This window comes from Maylandia zebra, linkage group LG19 (genome assembly GCF_041146795.1).
Source record: "Maylandia zebra isolate NMK-2024a linkage group LG19, Mzebra_GT3a, whole genome shotgun sequence".
NCBI lineage: Eukaryota > Metazoa > Chordata > Actinopteri > Cichliformes > Cichlidae > Maylandia > Maylandia zebra.
The window spans coordinates 17,936,452-17,949,621 of record NC_135185.1 but is presented as its reverse complement, the minus strand read 5'-3'; the positions used below and the strand labels follow the sequence as shown (position 1 = coordinate 17,949,621).

The 13,170-nt window shown below is 40.7% G+C and overlaps 1 protein-coding gene and 1 long non-coding RNA gene across 4 annotated transcripts in view; one reads left to right on the top strand and one right to left on the bottom strand.

The window, feature by feature from the left end:
* slc8a3 (solute carrier family 8 member 3) overlaps window positions 1-7,770 on the bottom strand; it is a 140,671-nt gene extending 132,901 nt beyond the window's left edge. For all 3 annotated transcript variants that reach the window (XM_004539939.6, XM_004539941.6, XM_004539942.6), the window contains exon 1: window positions 6,985-7,770. The gene's annotated coding sequence lies outside the window, so the exon portion shown is untranslated. The remainder of the gene's footprint in view (window positions 1-6,984) is intronic.
* A 79-nt stretch (window positions 7,771-7,849) lies between these two features.
* On the top strand, window positions 7,850-12,903 carry LOC105941113 (uncharacterized). Its single transcript, XR_001167736.2, has 2 exons — window positions 7,850-7,937; window positions 10,870-12,903. It is a non-coding gene; the product is annotated as an uncharacterized LOC105941113 (long non-coding RNA).
* Window positions 12,904-13,170: the final 267 nt, after the last annotated feature.

Below are 13,170 nucleotides of genomic sequence, written 5' to 3'. Positions count from 1 at the left end.
AGCTGGGGCCTAAGGCAGCAGGAGCATAATGAACAGTTGACCACCCCAAAACTTAGATGATATAACACAGGGGGGAATTATTATAAAGGCTCTCCCCTTGGTGTTACCCGATTGTTTAACAGTTCAGTGAGTTGGATGGGACCCTCTATGCAGCCTCCACAACACCTCCGGACCTCCTGAGGCTCACAGGCAGTTTAGTCTGAATTAAAATGATCTCTTAAGAGAGATACATGCAGGGTAAGTTAATAACGCTACCCAAAATTCACCAGAGGATTACATTTTTGTATTACTGTCACACTTCCCTTTGCTTTTTTCGAACTAAATCTAGTTCAAGTCTTTTTTCAATTTGTACACAAAAAAGTGCATTCTTAGGTTCTGATTCCTGCTTAAAGGGTTGATTACCTCTGGGGCCACCCTGCACTAAAAGGTGTACAATACAAACCCATGGCACTTTAAAGCACTCTCGGGAAAAAAAAAAAAAAAAGAGATCCATTAAAGGACATATTTTATGCAATGTAATGCACCTTTCTTATTTGATTTAGCTCATTCAATCTGAAAGGCTCTTACAATAACACCAACTACTTGAACTCCCAGGTGATGTTTTTGGATATGATATCATCCGGGTGGACCGCTGGCTAATTTGGAAAGCTGAAAAAACTTGGAGGTGTGCATAGCAAACAGTTGGTGGCATATTTTAAAAAGTATACCAATTCAAAAGCCAAATATTGGATAGGACAATGATAACCCACACCTTCTGTGAAATCTGCAAGAAACCGGGAAAATCTCTCTCAAGGTCTTGTGTGCAAGCGTTGATAAGATCAATTCATCTATTCTGGAATAAATTATCCTTAATATCTCTAATTTAATGGTTCACAGGCATAAATAATTGCATCACTTGCAAGACTATAATGTCTTTTTGAGAGATCATAACCTCAATAACATCCACAGAGATGAGTCTTTTTAGAGGTGATACAGAGGCGATCTCAGCTCGATATAACAATCCTCTGATGTTAATGTTAAAAAAAAAAGACGTTGATTGCAGCACAGCACACTGATCTGGAGGACAGAAAATGGGATGACAGCAAACGGCAGCAGAAGCTGGAGACAAGGAACTTAAATTTAACTGAATCAGCAGCGCCATTTATATGGATTGGAGCCAGCTATGCAATCCCTGTGAGAACCAACAGCGCCGAGCACAAACAAAACCAACAGGAGAATAATTGAGTGACAAAGTTATAACTTAGCGAGAGAAAATTTGAATTTAAAAACTCAGGTTTTTGCCTTTGTTTGGACCTGGACACTGATGAGAGTAAACTTGGGGGGCAATTAAATAAAATATGTGTGCATTCCCCTTGTTAGTGCTATAAATCTCTAATAACACGTACTAACCATTTAATTTAAAAATGTGAAAATGGTCAAACTGACAAGCAGGTATTAAAGAGCTGCTGAAGCCACTGAGAAAGGCTTAAGGAGATGCTTCTTCCTGTTTTAAAATCAAGAGCAGTACTGCTGAGCTGCTAGCTTCTCCTTGTCTTTTTATTGCATGGTGACAAGCTGAGGTGGAGGGGTAAAAACTGCAATGAAGCACACAGGATTTAAGATTGCAGGGTCAGCCTCTCTGCATGATACATGTTGGGAATGGCAATAATTAATTCACACTGCTGTTTCCATAAAGAAATAAAAGCTGATTTGAATGAACAGTTATACCAAAAAAAATTTAAAAGTTTTAAGTTTTATTCATTATGTCGCATTACCTCTACTTTTAATAACACTGTGCATGCTTTAGGAACAGGCACAGACAGGCCAGGTGAGTTTCACACCTGGCCTCTTGCAGTGGGGCCATGCTGTTGTAATGCATGCACGGTGTGCTTTTGCGCTGCTAAAGTAGTCAAAGCTTCCCCTGATAAAGATGTCAAATTCAAAATCTCTCTGATCAGACCATATTTAACCTTTTATTTAACCTGCCACCATAAATGAGACACAGCGGAAGCATTTTTGGAAAATGTTTATGCATGTTTTTCTCTTTCAGTGAAAGAGTTTTAACTTGTATTTGTGATGCAGTGATGAACTGTGTTCATTGGCGCTGCTTTTTGGTGATTTCCACAACAGAACGTTGGCTGTTTTTAAAGACGCGCCATCTGAAATCCCAAAAATCAAGTCCACTTTGTTTTGCAATAGAAATTTTTAAGGATTCTGTGAGTTTTGTTAAATTAAATGATTCTGTACTTGTTAAACTGTCATTCTTTGTCAAATACCACACAGCCTGGCTGCTGCTATACCCTGCCCTGCTATTAGACCCCTTTGCAAATGTAAATTCAAACCTTACAAAGACAACTTGTTTCAGATTCCCAAAACAGTTTTTAGCCTTTTAGATGTCACCAGATTTCCTGTTTTATTTTAATGATTTTATATACTTTAACCCTTTAAGACCTACCATAGAACCAAGTCCGCCAGAGCTTATATTATATTTTTACATGTTGTGGAGCCATTTTTGGGAGCATTTCAAGTTGCTATACATCAATACAACCATTACAGCCTAAATTTTAATAATATGCATGCATTAAGTGCATAGTAATTACATAAATTGCAAAAAAGTGCAATAAACTATAAAAAAATTGAAAATCGTTTTTGTTTTTTTAACATATATTTCTAGTTAGAGAAATTTAAGAGGCTTATCCCTCAAAACTGTAAATACAAAAAAGTTGCACAAACTAGTTTCCCACCACAGGAAATTTATTTTGAGTGTCTTTATAGTTTTATTTTTGAAATACACCAATTTCTATACACTGCAGGAAAAACGAAAATAAATATTATACTGCAAATTTGCAAAAAAGCAGCATATGCATCAAAATAAACTATTTCCAGCAGTGCAATATGAGTCCTAAGCATCCCAGAAACGACACAGAAAGTCATAAAGTCAAACATAACTTTTAAAAACACCAGGCCTTGATGGCCTTGATGGGAAAAAACTACATTTCCACGAAAATGACGTCACTTCCGGTTTCGGGCAGGTCATGGCGGACATGCGATAGTTCGTGCTGATGGACGTAGGAAGCGTTATGAACAGCTGATCGGATCGGCAAAGCCTGTTTCTGGAATATTATGTTTTTGTTGCTGCAAGTGCTTTTTATGCAGTTTTTGCAAAACTATATGTGGAAGGAAACTGTGACCTAGGACAAGCTGATGGCATAAGATGTAAGTACAACTCCTCTGGTTTCATATGCAAAAAAAATTATTGCGCTAGCTCATGTGGTTGCAGTGCTACCAGGATTTAAAAATAGTTACGCAAAACGGAGCATGTCCGCTCTGGCCGGTTTTAAAGGGTTAATTAAATCCCCGAAAACTCCTTTCCATTTGGCTATGCAGTCTTTCACAGAGAGATGAAGCCCACTCATCTTTACCTCTTAAACGCTCAGGCTCTCTGGGATGATTTTTATACCTTGTCTTGTTACCTATTAACCTGCTTTGTTGTGAAATGTTCCACCAGGTCTGACAGTCTTTTGTTGCACTTCTGCAATCTATTTTTTTTTTAATGTGCTGCTTGCTCAAATTTGCCCTAAGCACATATTTTTTTTAAAAGAAATAACGATAGAGTTTCAGCATTTGATACTCCGTCTTTGTGTTATTTTCAGTTAACAGACTTTAAATAATTTGAAATCCGCACACTGTTTTTGCTGTGTATCATCTTCTATTGTGTCAACTCAAAACAGGTCATGAATTTAAAAAGTACATTGCCTGTCCAACTTATTACTATAATAACTCCTGTGGGAAATATATTATCTGCTAAATGCTGCAATATATATCATCGCTGTTTATCTCCAGTGTTGTGCTGAACAGGTAGAGCGCAGCTGGTTCTCTGAGCTTTTTCACTCAAATCAGCTGAAAATTACACTGCAAGAGCTGTGCAGATTACACCGCTCTTATGGGGTAATTTTCAACACTTTCAAAACGATAAAACCAGATCACGACCAACAAAAAAGGGGTAAAACGCTGGTGTGATGATTAGCACTGTCGCCTCACAGCAAGAAGGTCCTTGCCTTTCTGTGTGGAGTTTGAATGTTCTGGCCAGGCCTGTCTGGGTTCTCACTGGGTACTCTGGCTTCTTTGCAAGGCCAGAGGTTAACTGGTGATTCTAAATTGGCCGTGGTTATGAGTGTGAATGGTTGTTGGCCCCACGACAAATTGGCGACCTGTCCAGGGTGTACCCGACCTCTCAGCTTGTGACAGCTGGTGTGAGTCTCCAGCCCCACTATGACCTTGAATTGGATAAGCAGAAGAAGACAGATGGATGGACCAAAGCAAGAACAGACGGGCCCTGCAGAGTTAACTGATAATTTGCTGTTGATTTATTGCTACAAATGACGCCTTTCATTCATTGCAGTTAATATAAAATTATTGATTCTAGCTGCTTCCAATGAGCTGTGATCCCCTATGATTTTAACACTTTGCTGTCATTTCCTGCAGCTTTAATTGAGGCAGCGGCACTCTTGTGCCTCCAAGTGTAATGTGTGTGGAAGGGGAGTGATGAAAAACACTCAAATGTGTTCAGTCACTCTGCCTTGGATAAACAGAGGTAAAACAAAATGGCAAACAAGCCAAATACCCACGAATCCAAGAGCAAACTACCAGGCTGACAGAGAGGTTTTAAAGATATAATGCCATACAGTGACACTGGACACAGAGAGTCAATTGCTTGGTAACTGCCTCCTGTCTTATCCCATTAGACTTATAAATTTCACAAGCTGAATAAAATCATGCTCGGAAGAAATACTTCAGCTGTAAACCATAGTCGTGCTCATTTTCATGCCTCCCAAAAGACAAATAATAAACACTTGTACTTTTCTAAGCTGTAGATTTTGCCGTTTTAAGGGCACAGTCATTCCTTATGCATGTAAAAATTCCTTCCTCGCATTTGCAGCCCTAAAAGCGAGGAGCTGATTGATTGACTCACTGAATGACTAACCGAAGACACAAAAGTACATAATCTTAAGGAATAAAGTAAAGTTCATTACAGTAATTACATTAAGCACTCAGAGAGACTGTTCAGGTGTATGACCCCGCGAGGATTTTGTTTTTGAAATATTGATTTTCTATCTTCACACAAATTGCATTCGGGGGCTGTTAAGCAGTGGAGATTTAACCATCCCATTACTCTACGTGCATCACCATTAGAACCGTGACCCCTAAATTAGGAGCTACACAGAACAATTTGCATACTAATTACTGTTTTAAGGATTGTATTTTGCATTGTGAATGCAGGGGCATTTAATCGAGGCCGTTCAGCAACTCCCGGAAATGTGCTAAAAATGAACAGATAAGACCAAGTTATTAACATATGCTGGACATTAGCATAGGAACCACATCACAAGTGACATTTCTAAATTAAGGCTAAAGATCAGATTTGACGTTTTCCAATTAAATCCAACAGTGACCTCTTCAACCACAAACAGTTAAGAGTGAAAACATTTCAACTCCATTCACACAACTTTGAAACACTTTTTACTTCAAGAAAATGAAGTTCAAGTGATATTCTGAATATGCAGAGTTCTTTGTGTATGTATATAATTGAACTTGATGGTGAAAAATCCAAACGTCTGATCTACATATGCCAAACACATTTAATAGACGAGGCACTAATCTAGATAATTAACAACAAATATTGAGTCATACTATTGTTGCTACTGCAGATTAAATGCAAACAGATTGTTGGCTTCATTTTGAGGAGATTTTAAGCTGAAACCTACAGGCCTGAAAACCAGGACAACAACAGCATAGCATAAAACTGATTTCATTTTGCTAAGATTAGGCAGTCCTGTCAACTTTTAGCAACAACCTTTAGCAAAAGTTGTCTAAAACATGAACTGAAAGTGTTACAGATATTTATTATCTGTAATGGGGAGCCTCCAGTTAATCAGCACACAGGCCAGTGTTGCACAAAATCATCATTTCAGTGTTTTTTGTTCTTCTTGTTAAAGCTTCTAAAAATGTCAGTTTGTTGTTTTCCTTAAATTGAACAGAATATATTTGTTAGTTTTATTTTGAGCTTTTTCTTAGATGTCAAATCCGTTTTTTAGTAAACAATTTGTGGATTATAAAACAGTTTTTAAAAAGTATCCAAGTATACCATGCGGGGTTTAACAGAGAAATGCACATTTTCTTATCATGTGCATCATATAGTAATCACTGTGCACCCCCTTCTATATGTCCTGACAGATGCAGATAGCATTATGGACGAGACAGTTGCTCTTTCTCTATTTTGGGAAGAGGGGTCTTGTTTAAGGAGGCTATCTGAGATCCGTGAAACATGGACTCAGCAGACAGGGAGCCGCAGCTGTTGCTGATTAATCATCAGAAGGCCGTTTCGCTCTCCGTACCAGTGTCAGTACTACCTGAGGGGGGAATCCCTGCTGGAGAGACTATAGGCCCGCAGTTTAACTTATAGTGTGCATGCAGGCCTGGGCTGCACATGTCTAGGAGACACTCGTCTTCAGATATTAACTCCCAATTGAGACACAGCGTACAGGAGAATCCGGGATATAAACGTAAACATAAAAGCACATACGTGAAACTGGAAGTCCAGGTGTTCAGCCAATCACCAGCAAAGATGAGCTCGGCAAGCTGTAACAACCGGTATCCTTCAGTTGCGTTGCCAGACGCCAATTATTTTAATGGCACACCCATTAGAGTGTATCACGAATCCATTTCAGTCCGTTGCAATGGATCATATCTGCACAATCACGAGGAGCAGTGTGAGCGGACAGACAGGTTAAAGCCTGGGCAGAATGAAGCGCTCCGGAGTGACAGACCGCATCCAGCTATCGCCTGTTTTTGCATCTTAAAACGCATGTAATGTGATTCGTGTTCAGCAGCATATTATATTTAAAATTCTGTCTTCTGCATACCAAGTTGCCCTCCATGTCACGAAGACTAGGTTCTATAGACATACCTGCGAGTTTGAATCATGCCTTATTCATTGTAACCTACCTGGATTTGTATTCCGGGGAGTTTAGCGACTGCGAAATAGCTCCTGTCCGCCCCCTTTATTATTGTTTTACCGCGCAGATCAGCCTGCCAACAGTCTCAAAAATAACCTCGCTGTTTGGATCTCTTTAGTCTAACGTGCTCCTCGGACCAAAATCCCCCAGTGATGCCGCTGTCTCGGTCTCCAGCCTGCTCGAGATTGGCGATTGGATCAAACTGGTCAGAGGTGATCGCCTTTGGTCTTCTTCTGCCTTGGCGCCCTCCTGCCCAGATCCTCCCCGTCTGACGGATTGACCGGGTCGCAAAGCTGTCAGTGACAAGGGAGGAGGAGGAGGGGGGTGGTCAGTATTTTAAGGTTGCAGCCTTGGTGGAGATGGATCCTCTTAGCCTGTCCGCACGGCTCTCCCTCCTCCTGCAAGCCGTGAATCAGCGCTCTCCTCCTCCTCTCTCGGCTGCGGTAGCGCAAGAAATATGTGATGTAGCTGTTAGAGACACTGGCGTAAAGCTCCCCGCCTGCTGTCTTCGCTACAGATGTGACATCGTGTGTTCATGGAAAGCTCAGCTGTGCATCCAGCTCTCTGAGTTGCCAGGGCTCTCTGCTGGACTTGGCGCACCATCGGAATGACCGCGGTGTGTCTCCTGTGCGCTCCCCTCAAAGTCAGTTTCTGCAGCTTGCAGTAAAAGCTGGAGACGAGCGTGCCGTCCTCGCGTGAGTAATATTTAAAAAATTTGTATAGTTGTCAATATTAGAACCACTCTCACGCGACGATGGTGTGAAATGGTTGCGCCCTACAGCCCTCCGCCCCCCATTTCTAAAAGTCACACAGACAGACTCGGTTAGGCGCGCAACTACGTCACCATCAGCTGAGAGAAGAAACCTGCAACACAAACCGTGAATCTCTTCCAGACCCACAGTCCGCTGCTGCTAAGAATGAGAGGAAGGGGATAATCGAGAGGTAGGAAATCACAAAGGTTTTGACACAAAAACTGATTGCTGTTTTTTCCTGTTTGTTTTTCTTTTTATTAGTTCTTTAGACCATTTGTTAACTCTAGCAAATACAATATGCCACAGAAGCGAGATGAAAATTACTCTGGCTGGCTACATCCCACAGATACTAATTATTATTATTATTATTATTATTATTTGGTATTCCTACAGAAATAACGCGCGGATACGCTGGATACGTGTATATGATACGATTGACTAATCTTAACAATTTCTTTCCATCTTATGAGCATTATTATATAACCTACAATGGCTGTAGGCATGCACTTAAAGAGCCAACTTAAAATACCAGCAAACATTAAAGGCCCAACACATCAGCACACGTGTTTTACTCACACAAACTCTTAACTTACTTTGTTATGTCATGATGGCTGATCTCAAAGACGAAGTTATCAGCCAATGCTTCCCAGCTTGGTTAGTAGAAGCTACAGCTGAATCCAAGCAGGGCAAGTGACAAAAATGGCAGTTCCCCTAGGTGCCACTAGAGGCTGCCTGCAAAAGGGAGTCAATCCTCCTGGATTATCATGTTAAAAATGGCTACCTCTACATCATTCAGAAAAGTTGTGGGGTGAGGGGAATTAGTTTTATAACTCTTCCACCAGAAGGACTGAGTCAGTCAGATATCTGTGTTGAGTGACAGGTGTCCTTACCAGGCAGTTAGAACCATTCGTTAGAGCCATGGCAGCAAGACGGCAATCAAGTGTTTTCTGTAACTGACACAGACTCTTTCATACTGCTGTGGAGGAATTTTGGCCCACTATTATTATTATTATTATTATTATTATTACTATTAAATAACAATTATTCCATAATTGTTTTAAATCAGCCACACTGGAGGGCCTCTCTAGTATTACAGGCTTTCTAAGGTCATTCCAAAGCATCTCAATATGATATATTCCAGACTTTGACCAGGCCACTTCAAAACCTTCATTCTGTTGTTTTGGAGTCACTCAGAGGTGGACTTGGAGTGGTGGACATCAATCCATCTTCTACCAACTATCTAAGTCCGGGTCGTGGAGGCAGCAGTTTACGCAGAGATGTCAAGACCTCCTTCTTCCTGACCACCTCCTCGAGCTCCCTTAGTACAGTTAATTATGATTTGTGAAATAATGACATTAAAATTTGCTCCAAAAGTAACCAACAACTTAATCTCTGTCAAGAGGTCCAATTCAGTGACTCAGTTTAGCAGCCATCTGTTGCCTAAAGACACCTGTGTTCGAAGTGGCAAATATTCATTAACACAAATAAAACGTGTGAGATTTAAAATACAATACTTTTTTGAAGCTGTCTGCTGTCTTCTTAATTCTTGTTGGCGTTTTAGCATGGGTATCTATAAAAAACAAGCCTCAAGTGGCCATTGGATGAACTGCATGTTCAGTGACGACATGGTGCTTCTTGTTGTTATTTATTATGTTTCATATCAGGCGACAGCTTTTTCATAAGAGTCTTTGTTGGACGTTTATAATACAGAAGTCCCTGAAAAATAAGCAATAAATTGAGGGCGCCACAATCTGTCGTTCCTGCTAGTTAAACCCACATTTGATGCATTATATTGTCATCAGGCAGCGGTACAATCAATCACACAAGTTGTCAACATACAAATTATATCCAGGTGGCTGTGGCTCAGGAGGCAGAGCAGGTCATTCACTAAGCAGAAAGCACTTTGAGTGCTCAGTAAGAGTAGAAAATAGTATAATATAATTACTATTCCACTTCCATTTACCACCCTAATTAGTATCAGCATTAGGGATAAAGGCTGCCTTTAGAGGTGTAACATTAGAATAGGATATATTCTATTAATGATCTTGAGAAAATCAGATGGAGTACATGAAAACATACTGAATGTGTCAGGGCACAAAAGGTGTAATTTAACTATAAGTAACAAAACAACAGGGCAAAAAAAGCTTTTATATCATGTTTGTACTTATATTGGATGCATGTGTTTATAAATGTATCAAATCACCAAGGAATTAGAAATATTAAAACATATAACATCAAAAATGAGTACTAATACGTATAATTCTTTCATAAAAGAAAACTCATTCAAGTTATTTGAATATGGTTACCATCGACAAGGGATCACTGGTGGTCCTGCTGAACACATTCTCAATGATCTCTCATCAGCTCTTCTGTGTTGTTGTGCCCATTGTTTAGTTGCATTGCACAACCCGATGATCTCTATCTCCAGTTATATGCATTACTAGTCAATAAGAGCTTCGCTGGGCACACAGTCCTTGATGCAGCACAATCACCCTGCTGACGAGACAGACGAAGCCCCAGAGACGGGAGCAAAGCAGGAGGATGTTGACACCACCACCACCTCTAATTATAGCATCATACAGGCCTGAGGCACTGTGAGGGAGGGGGAAAAATCCTTAAACTCCCAGAGCAAACCAAACTGTATGTAAAATTAATTCCAGTATTTAAGTCTTTTAAAATAATTAGCAGTTAATCAATAATGAATAATTATTCCCCTGTCTAGAAACAACACGGATAGACTCTTACTGCAGCATGCAGAGTCCCTCTCTGTTGGGACGGAGCCTGTATGCAAAGCAGGAAAAATCAATTGGATCCGATTTTAATTACATAGTCCGGCACTGTGGTACAGAATCTCATTAGCCTCTTCAGATTTCCATGCTTGTTGAATTCAAGTCTGAGATTCAAAAACAATCACTCCCCAAATGGACAGACTGTGTTTTTGTGTGCGTGCGTCTGGGTGTGAGGAGTGCGGAGGTAAAGAGGGGGAGGGGTGCTATGATGAGCCAATCTGTCCAGGTAGTCCAAACCACTAGCACTCCCCCATCCTCCACTCCTCTACATGCAATGCTGTAATTAGTATGGAGACTACAGTTGGATTTTTAATGAAGTTTTCTTATCTGCAGGAAAAAGGGTGGAGGCTGAGAATACACTGGACATACTGGTGGTGCTTAAGTGTACCTGCACCCAGCATGCATCACATGATTGGAATTCAATGCCTGCTCTTGCCCCTCTCATCAAAGTCCTCAATGCATTTAGTGATGATTAATGGATTATACACCAGGCCTGCTTGTGCTACCCACTGAGAGGAGCAGCACTTACAAGGGGGAGGGTGGCTTGATGGTCTTAGCTCTGAAAACTGACTGCTGACATTGATTCTCAGAATAAGGCAACTTTTCTCCAGCTCCTCCTTGCTAATTTCTCTCTTCACTGTTTTACCACAAGAAGCTTGACAACGGCATGCCACACCACACAGGAGCACCAGCAGCAGTGGGGAATAAAACAGCATAGCAGGAGAGAATAGTGCTGCACTTGCATTTTCTGATTCGTAATTTCACTCTCTCTCTCTGTGCTGCACTCGGCACTTGCTGATAATTTGTAGGATTGAGATGCAACAACTTTGCCCACCCAGGCAAAGGCACTGTGGGAGCGGCCAGAGAGAGAAACAGGAGGGAGCGGTCATCAGGAAAGTTAACATCAACATCACCCCCTAGGCGACGTCCACTTACAATAGGTGGTAATGAACGGTGAACCTGTGAAACAAGAAAGGTAGAGAGTCACCTTGCATCAGGATCGCAGGGATGGCAGTCACTCTGAAGACTTAAAAGATGCATGGAGTGTGATTTAAATCAAAATATGGCTAGGCTGAAGGGTCATTTGGTTTTCACTGCTTAGCTAAATGGCTGTCTGGCATTATACATTAGTTTTAGTGTTATCTACCATGTAGACATTTGATTGTAGCATTTGTAATGTCATGAGAAACCTGTGACCACATCTGGTAGCCCCTTCTATCCTTGAGATGAGCTGACACACACTACCACCACCCAGGATGTATCAGAAGAAGATCTATCATCTAATTCTGAAGAAGTCCAATCAAGGACTGGTCGTCTTCTACCGTGAGTTTTTTCTATCCAGGCATGCTTTTACTGCGTTGGCAGTTTGTTTGGGATCATTCCCCATGAAAAAATTAGGTCAGTTGACAGTTAGTTCATTTCAGATAGTATTGCATGGTGGATTAAAATCTGATTGTACTATTCTGTGTTCATAATTCCATCAATTTTGACCTCCTTCGTGCATGACGATGACTTGAACAAAAAATTTAGAATTTGGATTCATCACTCCATAAGACCTGCTGTCTGAGATTTTCAGTCAAGTTCTTGTGTAATTTGGCACACCTCAGCTTTTTCTCCACACTTGGTTTCTTGAGAGCTACCACCATCCACTGAGACCTCTGAGGTCCAGGATTCAGATGAGGCTTCGGTGAACAGTAGATGGATCAACCAATGGGGAAGATCAACCTCTCCTATGTCCTTTGTCAGTTTTGTTTGATTGTTTTGTTTTTCTTAAGGACGTGACTTTAAGACATAGTTCATCTGCTGTAGATAATTTTTAGGCCTGGCACTTTTTCTTTGTCCTTCTAGTTCCCTGGACCCTGCTGAGATATGCCGAGTTTTCAGCTAATGGCTGTCTGGGACAAAACAAAAATCTATTTTATGCCCAGCAAAGTGTTATCTTTGGCATTTCTCATATATTCAGCTCAAGAAATGGGAACAAATCACACCATAGGGCGACCAGCATTTTTATTCCGCATCTATGCTTACAAATAACAGTAGATTGCTGTACAAAATGTGCTGCAAGAATTTGCTCAAATGTTTGAATATGTTTGCCATATAAATATACTCACAATGTTGTAGTCCCAGAAGGAAAAATCCTAATATAGTAGAACAGCTCACACCTCCACTGCACTAGAAATATTTTCTTCTTTTTGTGGCATCTAGCCAAACACCATCACCTTTATCCCATCATCCAGACATACATGCTTTGGCTTGATTAGGTGGGGATGCACATAATCAAATTGAGAGGACGAGCTGGTTATTTTTTCTATAATGCAATAAAAGCTTTACCACTGTGCACCAATAAATCCTCTCCTCAAATAAAAACCTGACAGTCCATAAATTTGTACTGAGTGCAGATAGAGAGGAACCACTAAGCTTTCCCAAATATATGATAAATGCACTTTTACTTCAGTATTTGCTCACATAGTGTAGCCTGTCTAGGAAGAGTGCCACCTCCGCAGCTGCAGCTATTGGAGCTGAGCATTCAGTGGTTCACTGGTCCGGAATATATTTGCAGGGGAAGATGGGTGAGTGAGGGATACCCGCACCGACTCCATTACATCAGAGGGACGGTGCACAGAAGACGAGTGT